Source organism: Athene cunicularia, assembly GCF_003259725.1.
Source record: "Athene cunicularia isolate RWA chromosome 5 unlocalized genomic scaffold, athCun1 chr5_part1, whole genome shotgun sequence".
NCBI classification, from domain to species: domain Eukaryota; kingdom Metazoa; phylum Chordata; class Aves; order Strigiformes; family Strigidae; genus Athene; species Athene cunicularia.
In genome coordinates this window covers 21,643,442-21,655,279 of record NW_020799101.1, presented here as the reverse complement: position 1 = coordinate 21,655,279, position 11,838 = coordinate 21,643,442, and the positions used below count along the sequence as shown (strand labels likewise).

Here is an 11,838-nt window from a genome sequence, read left to right as displayed (position 1 = left end):
CCTGCGAGCTCTCTCCAGTTGTGGTCTGGCAGGTCAAGACAGAGCCACTGGGCGTAAGGGGGGTGAAAAAGCAAACAAGCCTTCATCCCCAACCGCCTTTTATTGTAGGCTAATTGAGCTTGGAGGAAGAGAAGAAATAGTTGGCACCACAGTGTGCATTTGTTTTGCAGAGCTGAGCCATGTTTTAGATCCACTGTTGTAGGGTTGGACACTGAGGTCCTGAAGGAATACATGGGCCACGCACGGGGTCAAGCTGCGCGGACGTCACGCTTCCCACCTGGCGCGAAGGCCGGCGGATTGAAACATCTTCCAGTGGCTTTGGCAGTAAGAAAAGAAAAAACATCATCTTAAAAAAAAAAAAAAGAAAAAGAAAAAAAAGAAATTGCTAGAGAAAAAAAAAATACAGGGAAAGAAAATTTCATGTTCATAAATAGAAGACAGAAACAGCTGGTCTTTCTAATGAAACAGATTACATAATTTATTCTTTTTACATGAAACTAATGACACAAGTTAGGTAATTTTGTTATGCCAATTTATTGGTCCACCAGTAAATAAAAATGTTCTAATTCTGCTGGAAACTCTTTTGTCACTGTAACCACCCGGCTTGGCACCATGTGTAATGTAAAGCCTATTTGTGTGAAGAATTTTTAAGTTCTGAAGGTTTTGGATGTGTCTGGACTTCTACATACTTTTGTGAAATAACTTCTTAACCAGTTCTTGCTTACCACTGATACTTAATATTTCCTTATGTCACTAGGTTTCCTTGAAATACATCTAAGAAAGATCATGCAGCTTTGTTTCTGTCTTTGTAGAGAAGTTGTGTAAGATTTTGTTTCTGAACATCTTCTTAAGGGATTAATAATAATATTTGATAATGTAAAATATATTAAACAGAAGTTACATATGTCCAGCTGTAAAGAATAAGACAGAACAACTGACTTTGGAATTTAAGACACAGAGCTTTTCAACATATGCTTCAACATCTCATAACTTATTACTTGCAGAACAATTCACCTCACTCTGTTCCTATTATAAAGAGGGTTATAAAATCAAAATACATAAATCATTTATCTTTCAAGATTTTCACATGTAAACCTTGAAACATCTGTGCATTTATGGTTTGACTTGCAATTTCAAAGCAAATCAATTCATGAAACTTACACTGCATTGCCTTTATTTTATTCTTATATGCACTTGTATGTATGATATCTATAGAAGCATATTTTTGCAGTAAGATATACTTTATGCAAACCTGCAAAAGTGCTTTCTACTGATTCTTTAAAGCACAAACCAAGAGAAGAGATATCTAAATAAGTAAAATAATCCTATCTATTACTCAGCAAGCACATTGACTCATTTAATTTCTTAGTCTTTTTAGTGCATACATCCTTCCTGTTTTCATAATTGTCAATATTTTTGTCAGTAGAATGACACATCAAAAAGAAAATATCCAGCAATGATAGCTATTGGAGAAAAACTGTATATTGTATAATTGTGAGCAGCATTGCTTGAATTTTTAAAACTCTCATGAGATACTTGAGATAATTTTAAAAATTGAAATTGTCTTTAGAAATTATTCTGTACATCCTTTAAATAATAAAATTTGTGTAACAAAACTATATGAAATCTTTTTAATTCTTCATTTGGAAATGCTTTAACTTTCTTCCCTTCCAAATAGTAAGAAAATACTAAATCTAAAATAAAAATCTCTTGTACAATCATGAAACAGTGAAGCTGAAGCACAGAGGAAAATCATCACTAAATTTTTCAAACTTAACTAAATATTTAGTTTTTAGTTCTATCTGACAAGCAGTAGCTGACAATGACACACCTGAAAAAAAAAAAAAAAAAGTTGTTTGATAAATTTGTATCTTCTAACACAAAAGAAAACTTGAAAATTTCTGAGTAATTCTACTGAATTTCCAGATAAGAGTCTAACAGAAAACAACTCAGAAAATGTGTTTGTCACTTGTGTTGGAGACTTCTCTAGTTTTACAATACTTACTAATAAGCTGTCCTTTATTTACAACGTTTAGTCCCACTTCTCTTAACGTTTGCCCATTCCTAGAATGTTCTAAAATTGAATCACTTTTGAGGTGATCAGCCTTTTTTTACTCTGAGTCCACTGTAGTCAAAGATGACAGTGTAGAGACTGTATAAAGGTTGTATAAATTAAGATTTCTCCCTGCAAGTGAGGCAGAAAGTGTGCTTACACCCTTGCAAAATTCTGTGTCACTCAGCAGGTGACTTGCTCCTGAGTTGTTAATGCTTGTGCCTGCTTGATATATGTCTCACATGTTCTCCTGTCCAATGCCATGCTGTTTGTCTTTGAGGCAGCCTTGGCATACACGAAACATGGTGTTGTGTTTCTTGAACTATTTTTCTGACAATGATATTTCCTCTTTTTCAATCTTAAGTTCACGATATAGAACCTGCGCAGGTATTGTGTATTGGCCCAGAACATATTTATCTAGCCTATTAGCTCCTCAGATGTGCAGTCAGTAAAACTGACCGCCATATCACTTACAATAAGGGATTTCTGTTTAAAGTTGTCAGGTTGAAGGGTACCTCTGCTGCATATGATTCAATTCTCATATCCATATAACAGTATTATAAGCACATATATTTTATGCATTTAAATATATACATTTACTCTGGTGAGATTCCACACTGTCTGTGTTGTTGCCTCATAAACTCAAAATAAACCATCTTTACTTACACCTATAGTATTCTTTACTGTAAAATCCCAGTGCCCACATCACCTAGCATATTATTTCTCTGAATTTATGTGGCAGCAGTTGAATACAAAGCTGATGACTGGTTGAAATACTCCATCTTTTTTTGTGGCCTCAGGCTGTACACTAATCTCTTCATTCAGATGATATATTATCATTTTTTGTGGTGAATTAAAACAGACAGAGTTGTAAAGACAATATATTATCATTATTACATAGTTTGGGATGAGGAAAGAAATCTATACCCTCTGCCAATTGAATAAGTGTCCTTTCTTTATGGAGGTGAGTGACTCTTGTCTTCATATTTGTAGCAAGACTTCAATTTTGTCTGTGGTAGGACACCATGGCATATACCAAACAGCTTATATCAGTAGGTCATTAGCTTAATGTGCAACAAATTCTTGCTGGCAGCTATTGATTTTAAAGGTGTACCATAGCAACGTATGCCAGCACAAAATCATTTCAGACTGATAATAATCTGAGAGTGCTGGACTTGCACTGCATACTAAATTTTCACATTGGTGATAGTTTGGAAGCTGAGGCAAAACTGAAGGTGAGATGTTTTAACAAAAATGAATCACAGTTTCTTTTATTTGTATTCTATTTATATTTAAGTACAAAAATGTAAATTCTTTGAATATACAATTAACATTTGTGCATTCTTTCCTATCAAAACAGTGTCAAAAATGAAGAGATTCCCTTAAAAAGATCACCGCATGCACCTGGCTCTCTTGCATGCTATGTCGTTCATCTGTCTAGGATTTTTGCATTCATACAGCATACAAATGTTTTAACTTCGTATTCTAAATTTAATACAAAATTAATTTAATACTAAATTAATTTTGATGTAATTCGCCAACCCAACTCCAATCTTGACTCTTACAGATGTCTGACAGGGTTAAGTTATTGGTGTATCTAAAGTGTGTATGCTTTAGTGTCCGTCTGGGACTGGTCTGTGGTTAATGCTGTGGCATTCATGCAATTATATTCCTTCTAAACATCTCACTTCCTTGAAGTGTTGTGTCTAAAGCATGAGCTTGGTTTTTCCTCCAAGCAATGGTTTGTCTTTTTGCACAGAGCGCAAAGTGTATGCTAACTGAATTGTAGTCATTCCTGGACCATGTAACCAGCTTCTGGAATGTAAAAATAATCTAGTATTTTAACATTACAAATCAGGATGCACAGCAAACTACATGCACTGCTATTAATATACACAAATTTCAGTTTACAGAATGTAATAATAATTTTGTACTAGTTTGTCCCTCTTTTGGAAATCTTTTTAGAAGTTTCTCTATAGTCTCAAATCTTCCCTTCTTTGCAGACACTCAATGCCTGTTCCTTTAAGTGAGAACACTGGTGAAATATCACTCATGTTCTAGTATGCCACTTGTTATGAATGAAAATCCAAGTCATACCTGTGAATATGGAGCACATAATTAATTAAGGACCAATGGATCTGGATTATGTGTTTCTTTCCTCTTTCAAATAAAGTGTAATATATGGGCCAGTGCCAGAGATGCATGTACAATTGAACAGTGAGAGGAAATGAAGACATGCAGGTGTTTTCTTGGCTAACAGGTCGGAGTTAGGCAGGTGCTCATTTCTGATTAAAAAAAAAAAAAAAAAGCGTAAATTTTGATCCTTTTTATTTCTCAATAATATTTGAATCTCGTTGCTGGGGGTTCTGTGTCACTTTCTCTAGACTGAACGGTGATGGCAGCACTATATTTTCATTTGTTTATTCCCATAAGAAACACAGAACAATCTTCAAAAATGATAGATCTTCATATAATAAATCTGTCAGTTTCACTGCTTTTGTAACATATTTGATAGAAAGGAATAATGAAAGATAAAAACTCAGAAATACCATCCATTGTTATTTTGAATTTATTTATTTTTTTATTTAGAGGTATTGCAGGGGAGTTACTCCTAAAAATATATGTTTTAGTACTTTTAAGCGTAGGAAGATTTTATAGCCTGAATGGTTGTGCTTTGGTTTTTTGTGGCTTTTTTTTTTTTTTAATTATTATATTTTTTTTTTAAATTATGTGATTTTTTAATATCATATAGCTATGAAATTGTTTGATCAAATAATTATTTTTCCATTTAACATATACTGTTCCAAGGAATATAGTTTCTAGATTTGTATAATCCATTTTAAAATCATATAAGTAAAAGGAAGTTTCAGTAATGTTCAAGCAGTCAATAGTGCCTAATTGAGGAATACTTCTTGACCTTCCTCTGCATCATGCCATCAATCTCAAGCCATGTTAAAGTGTATCTCTCTCAAGTGACTTCATAGTCTTATTAAGTTTATCTTCTCACTGTTCAGGTAAAACTCTATTTATTTTTTCCTTAAGAAGTCACTCTGCATCAAGACCAATATTAATGCATCAGTAAAGTTTCTGACAACAGGTATTTATCCAAACTTTTGCCAACAGGAATTCAAATTTAAAGACTTGCTTTCTCATAACTAACTTTCATAGGGTGTCAGATTGAAAATCACTAGAACCAAAGTCAACTATATTGTCAAAATGAATAAAGTCCACTCCTATAACTGAAAGGTAGAGCATTCAGGATTATATACATTTGAATTACACTGCTGAAGAAAAAATGTTCAGTCCTAGTAATCGTGTCAGATAGGAGTTCATATAATGGCTCTGAGCTCAAATGAAGGTATTTATGAATCTAAAATGAAGACATTTTCAATTTCAGAGAATGTATTTTTTCCTTCAGTTATGTAACTGTCTCATGTCGGTCACTTAAGAAGTTATGTTATCAAAATACTTATTTTGTCATTTGAAATTCACCAATTGTTGAAATGAAGAGATCTAAGGAATTATGTTTGTTTCAGAATACTTTGCCTACTAACCACTCAGTTGACATTTTGAAGCATTTAAGACCAAATAAATAAATCAGACTGTGTAACAAAGAGTTGCAAAAGCTATCAGTGAGTTGACAATTAAAGAGTCGTATTACTAGTAAGGCCCATTCTGCCTCATCTGTAGGCTTTTGTAACAGCTGCACTTTTGGAAGAGATGAAGGGAAATATGGTAGTAAGTTACCTATGGAGTCCTTAAATAAAACATTCAATTTCTAATGTGGACCTAATGCTGTTTAGCTTTCCATCAGCAGAGACCTCTGGACAGCCATAAGCAAGCATCAAATATACAGTAGTTTATAAAGGCAATTCATACAGTGCTAAAGCAAAAACATAACTATGTAATGAAAAATGACACAAACTGATATTTACCTCTAGGCAAAACCTTGGTTTCTAAAAACAAATTAACACATAGACTACTTCATTGATGCGTGGAGAATTTACTTACTTTTAAAAATTTTTTCTTTCCTTGTCTTTTTTATATGATTTTGAATCAGATATTGGTTTATCTGGTGTGTATAGTCAGGAATGTAAATAATGGACATTAATGTATGCTGAAGTATTAAAGACATTTACAGTGCAAGAAATGTTATTTCAGAAGGAAAGCAAACTAATGTGAATATACTGAACATACTGGGGGAAGACAAATATGATATTATTTACAGTAGTTGTGGATGCAAGAATTCTACTAATAATGGCCTATGTAAGCTATATAACATTTAAGCAATTTCTCTTACATTCAATTTCTTTTGTTTCTGTGTTTTGTTTATTTATTTTTTTGGTTGTTATTGGACTGGGTTTGGGGGTTTTTTTTGGTTGGTTGGTTGGCTGGTTTTGACTTTTTTTTTTTTTTTTCCCCTCACCAGACTAGTGAGATTTCAGTTGTCCTTTGAATGACTTCTGTAGTAGTTATTTGTTCATTTTTAAATAATGGCATTGATTTCCCCGTGCACTTTCTGTAATGCCAATATCTGGCATAGGCTTTAAAAATACAAGCCTGTCATACAGTGCCTTGTAAATGATCCTCAGACTTGAATAAGTAGTTCAAAAGAGAAGATGGTTCACTCTCCTGTCAACTAAATTTCAGACCCATTAACTGAAATTACAAACTGTCATGTCATTGTGAAGTAGAGGTAAACTAAACTTGCTTGAATCAAGCAATCCTAGGCCAGTGAATCACCAAATAGCTACATTACAGCAGCTACCATGTTGTGGAAGTTTGAGCTTGACAAACAGCATGTGAAAGCGTCAATAATTCAAACTTCTTTCAAGTTATTCACTTATAAAACATGAGGTTTAAAAGCCTTAAGAACATGTTTCAAAAATTCCATATAGTTAAGCAATCCATCTTCTTACTCATATTTAAGGTATTGTGAAATTTAATTACTTTTATTCTAGAAACACACTCATACCAATATATACCTTTTTTTTTTTTTTTTTTTTTTTTTTTTTTTTTTTTTTTTAAATTACTCTTTATTAAATCTTAAGCATTTTTCATTCTTTGCATTCAGGATCCACTGACTGCCAGTCTTTTGAATGAACAGTTCATTTTGATTGTCCTGAATTATTAGTATATATTCTTGGTCAGAATTTTAAAGTTTTGAGTGATGGGACTCACCTTCTCTGCAAGGGTTGAGCACATTTATTCTGAAGGCATGCCCTATGCATAAACTATACAAATACCTATGTCGGCTTCTTCGACCGTAAAACAGCAATGGAGAATTTGCAATAGACTGTCTTCTAGAGTCTTTATGTTATTACAGTGAAATACCAGTTAAGGATGCCTATAGAAGGACAATAAGTAAAAGAATCAAAGCTCAGAATTGCTCAGAAATTAATAAAATACATATTTAACAAGCAGAGAATTACACTTTTCAACTGGCTTCAATTAGAGAAGTCTTGGTTTGATAAGTAAGTACACATACATATTATTAATTAGTAGGTTTGGTGTTAGTCAACTTTCCATTAGTTATCTGTAGGACTATGGCTGAATTTTCTAGTAAACTATTTCTAATAAAATAATGAATTGAACCTGAGCATCTATTTTGTAAAATCAGGTTTTCAATGGTTAGAGATCAAAGAAAAGAAGGTTGCAGCTTGTGGGAAGAAAGGATGTACTGACAAATGCATTAAAGCTGACTGCTCTGAGATGAATGAAAATGCATGATATGGTTGTGGCTATGATAGTCAATGACTTAAACTCACGTCCTTCTCTGTAACACTCCTTAACTCAGATTTCTACTATAAACAATCTCATTGTGAGAGACTGAAATGTCAAATGATTGTCTCAAAGCTGGCTTGTGTGTGTGCTTTGAGTCACAGGCTGGTGTCAGTAAAGCCTTGACCATTCATCAAGGACCAGCTGTGGCCTTTGTAATTAATCTAAGGAGTATCACCCAAGGAAGCAGGAGTGTATCGAAGAATGCACCCTCCCACTCCCTTGCAGTTGTATTGACAAACTCCTTAGATAAGCCTTAAAGAGGTGGACTGAGTGAAACCAGGTGTTTCTCATCAAGCACAAGGACCGCTGATCACCAGCCATGGTATAAGCCCCATACTTAATGACTTTGCACCTTCACCATTGAACTGATAAGAGGTGAGTGTTTCTGCCCCAGAAGTCAGATGATAGCTCAAGAAGCATGAAGTCAGCAAAAACCTGTGGTAGTGGAGGAAAAACTAAAGGTGGCAGATATGCTAAACAGATGATAAAACAAACTTAAAAGGTGGCAAAGCACTTTGCTCAGTGTACACCACCACTGAAGAACTGAAGACCAATGGGATGCTTCTGGATCCATGGTGGTGGCTATTCTTGTGGCTCTGTTCCAGATGCTTATTTGATTTCTGTCTTTTCCTTCCATTCTGTCCTATCTCTACCCCTCTTCACTTTTAACAATAACAACTCTTTTGAGTGTACAGCATTTGACCTTGCTCGTGTCTTAATCTTGCTCTTGGGATGATATTGAACCCTCCCCCAACATTGGATCGGGATGCTCATCTGTCTGATCACATGCTTCTCTTGGGACAGTAGTAGAGCTCATTATATGGAAATTTATAAAATTACTAAGGAAACAAAATTAACATAATTTCATGCCTAATTCTCTGCCCACAGTTGCAGTGATCTAATTCTAATGGCTAGTAAAGATACAGGATGGATGTACATGAGATGCTTCAGATTTAAGTGGTAAAAACTGTTTCTGGGAATAGGACTTGAAACAAACATTTTGGGACAATTTACGCTTGGCAGAAGGTATTACTACCTAAGTGCTAATAAATACTGAAGCTTTGGGGCAGATAACATTCCACAGGAAAATATATTTTAACGACTTCTGTGTTCATCAAGTGGGAGTAGCAGGAAACAGGAAACACATACTGATTTGGAATTGCCCTATGTATCACAGCTGTTCTGTTCAGTTCAGCTTGGTAGCAACAAGAGTTTGCATCTTAGAGATAAAAACTTGCACTTCCAGAGATATGTTTCATCAATCACACTGTAAAAGAACATAAAGAGGAAAATTGTGCTAATATAGGAACTTTGAAAAAATGAAATTCATGCTACAAACACATTGTAAAAATGTGCTTTGTGAGGCTATTTGTATGAATAATGAGTGATTATTAGTTTTAAAGGAACTAAGACTGAGTTATTTGAAATATTGAATCCTTCTCCTGTAAAGGCATCTCTTCTTGCTTTCTGGGCATTGTTCATCTGATATCAGCATTTCAATGTCTTTTGATACATTGTCCTCTATTTCCCTCAGTAGAATCTAATTCAGTAACATTCCCTGATTATTCTCTACTTACCTTTTCTATTATATATGAATCAATGTTTATATATAAACATTTACCTGGGTTTAAATATATTAAGTACCGTTAGAAATACGAAATGTATTTCTACTTGCATGAGGTCTAGGCGTCTCCATTCCTCAGGAATATTGTTCATTGCTCAATCATAAAGTGTGATACTCCTAAGTAAGAATTTTCTAGTATTGTGAACCAAATAAATGAGGAAATTTTTTAAATCCCCATGTATTGTGGAATTTTAGTAGTATCAAAGTCTCTCAAGAAAATTATGATCTGAATGAATCAATGAGGATGCATTCATAAGTAAAGTTGTGTTTTGTTTGTTGGGTGGTTGGTTGTTTTTTTTTTGTTTGTTTTTTTTTTTTTTTTTTTTTAATTTTTTTTTTTTTTTTAATAAGATATGAAGGAGGGGTATGGAATTTCATGTTTTTATAATGGATTGAGATCTGAACTTGAATCCACATGTGGAATTCATCAAACAGGTTTTAGTGGCACTTGCACATTTCTCCTTTTTATTACTGTTTCATATTAAGCCTGGAGGGAGCTGGGGATGAATTTTTCTGTAATTTATGGCATTTGTGTTTATTTGCAACAGTTGTAAAAATACTGTATAAACAGAAACATCATAAAACACTCACAAAAAAGGATTTCTAAAGCCAGAAAAAGAACAGACTTTCTATGGCAGCTAATGGTACAAAGGTGACTTATCCCCCAGATGTGATGGCATTAAATTTTTCTTTGTAATACTGTTTTATCATGTATTTATGATATCAAAATAAAAAGAAAGTAAAAGCTATATCAAAGGAAATTTGATGTCATGATATTCCCTGATTTTGGGGAAGAGAGACTCAAAATTAAGGGAACTAATATGTGATTGAGGCTATGCAAAGTCATTTAGAAGGGATGATTTTACCAGCCATATTCCTTCTTATAACTGAAGAGTGCTTTGTTAGAAGCAGATAGTGATCCCAAGGTGGCAAATACTGTTTCAAGGGAATCTCTGAAAAACATTCTACTTCCCAGGTCTAAGCTTTATGGTGATTTTTCTCTCACTGTTGAAAAATTATATGCAAGGCAGGACACTGTGTCTTAGGTTTTATTAATTTTTAATATTTTTTCACTGTCATAGTCAAATTTTTCCATTTATGACACTGCAAAAGGCTATTAGGAAATAATAGCCTAAGTCTTTATTCATTTTTTCTTTTTTTAAAGAATGACTCTTCGTATTCTACTAGAACAAGAACACAGAGTTTAATTCAACAAGCACTTATAAAATGCTACAGAATTCTCTGACTAGAAAAAAAAAAAAAAACAAAGAAAAAAAACCACAATTAAAAAAGCACCCTAATTTATTCACTAGATAATAGAAAAAGCATGTTGGACTGTAGATGGAAGAGAGTGAAGAAATATATATTTATTACTTGATAAAAACACATGAAAAACATGGAAACACCAAGAAGTGTAAAATGAATTTGCTAAAAACGTGCTATTGGATTTCTCCAGTTACTCTGAATACTGGGTGTCTTTTTACATCCGAATGAATTTTAAGATTATTTTAATATGCTTACATAACCACTCCAGATATCTTTATTTTCTTGAAAAATCTCCTCTTCCTATGTGGAACTGTACAGCAGCTGATAAAATCCAGTCTCTGGATTGACCTGGTGAGGGATTCTCAACAAAGCAACCTGAACGTGGTTCTAAACCACCTCCAGTGTGAAGATGGCTCGAGTTGAAAGCACAAGTAACTGTTCTTAACCAGTTTGCAAATGGATTTAATTCCTGGATTATGTGGATAGTTCATCTTTGGCAGAAGTACTATAGCTATGTTGACAGATTTCAGGTTTGTATATATGGACAGGTCCCTATTTTTCTTAGTAATTTTGGTCACTGCTGACCTATTCAACCCCTGTACTCATGTACCAGTTGAGCTTCCATCACAAGAATATAAGGGTTTTTTCTGTGCATCTGAGTTGTTCTCATTGTAATGCTGGTTGTCTCCTGCTGTTACAGTTCTCTTGTTCTATTAGTATGAATGTCATATTTTTATTGAATGACCTTTGCTTAATCTATTCAGACATCTCCAGTCAAGTTTAACACAATCTGTGAATATTTTGTGTGCCTGAAAGATAGACTGGAAATGTATGCTAAGGAGGATAGAATTGTCTCAATTTTTAGTATTTTTTCTTAAAAAACATTACAAATAAAGATATTCTATATGTAGTAGCACCATAGGTTAATTTACTTAAAATTACATATTTCAATGAAGAGATGTATATTTAAAAATAGTATTCCAGCAAGCTGAGAAAAAGTGTCTGTGTCATTATGAAACTGACAAAATACCTATACCTGAGACTATCTTTTGTTTTTGCAGAAAATGATAACTTTTCAGTGATTCAAATGGACATTAATATATATATATAT

The 11,838-nt window shown here is 33.6% G+C and overlaps 1 long non-coding RNA gene across 1 annotated transcript in view; it reads right to left on the bottom strand.

Annotated features, from left to right (window-relative positions):
* LOC113480911 overlaps positions 1-11,838 on the bottom strand; it is a 22,740-nt gene that overhangs the window by 6,055 nt on the left and 4,847 nt on the right. Inside the window, exon 3 of the long non-coding RNA XR_003398575.1 lies at positions 8,389-8,398. This is a non-coding gene — a long non-coding RNA (uncharacterized LOC113480911). The remainder of the gene's footprint in view (positions 1-8,388; positions 8,399-11,838) is intronic.